Below are 527 nucleotides of genomic sequence, written 5' to 3'. Positions count from 1 at the left end.
AGTGACTGGAGTTCAGACGTGTGCTCTTCCGATCTCCCTTGTTAGTTACATTTTAGGCTCTTAACTTTTAACTTAATTTAGTTACATTTTATCGGTAACTATTAACTTTTGATCTAATTTTCTTGAAGTTACATTTTTAGTGCTTCTTGTAAACCCAAAATAAATTACATGTTTAAGTTAGTGTCTTTAAGAGGATGCTTAAGTCGTCTGTTTTATCGACAAAAATGCCATTTTTGTTGGTTACTAATTACTTCGTATTAATCGCATAGAATAAAATTTCCTTTTCCACGATTAAAACACACATGCTAATGTATCTGGCTCTGGTGCATTTTGTACCAAAAACGGGAAAAAATGAAATAATTACAGATTTTGTTATCCATTTTAACCTCAACATGGCGACTAATGCTATCAATTTACCAAAACGTTTACTTCGTGGAAAAGTTAGGCAGGTTATATGTTCGAAATGAAGGCAGAGCCAGATGTACAATAAAGAAATGAGTATATGTGAGTCGTTAGAATTAAATATA

General features: G+C 31.9%; 1 protein-coding gene across 1 annotated transcript in view; it reads right to left on the bottom strand.

Annotated features, from left to right (window-relative positions):
- The window catches only part of LOC105461840 (calcium-transporting ATPase type 2C member 1), a 15,406-nt gene that overhangs the window by 11,369 nt on the left and 3,510 nt on the right, over window positions 1-527 (bottom strand). The window lies entirely within an intron of this gene.

This window comes from Wasmannia auropunctata, unplaced genomic scaffold (genome assembly GCF_000956235.1).
Source record: "Wasmannia auropunctata unplaced genomic scaffold, wasmannia.A_1.0 LD336099.1, whole genome shotgun sequence".
NCBI classification, from domain to species: Eukaryota; Metazoa; Arthropoda; class Insecta; order Hymenoptera; family Formicidae; genus Wasmannia; species Wasmannia auropunctata.
Note: the sequence above shows the minus strand (reverse complement) of the source record. Positions and strands in the feature narration are given on the sequence as shown.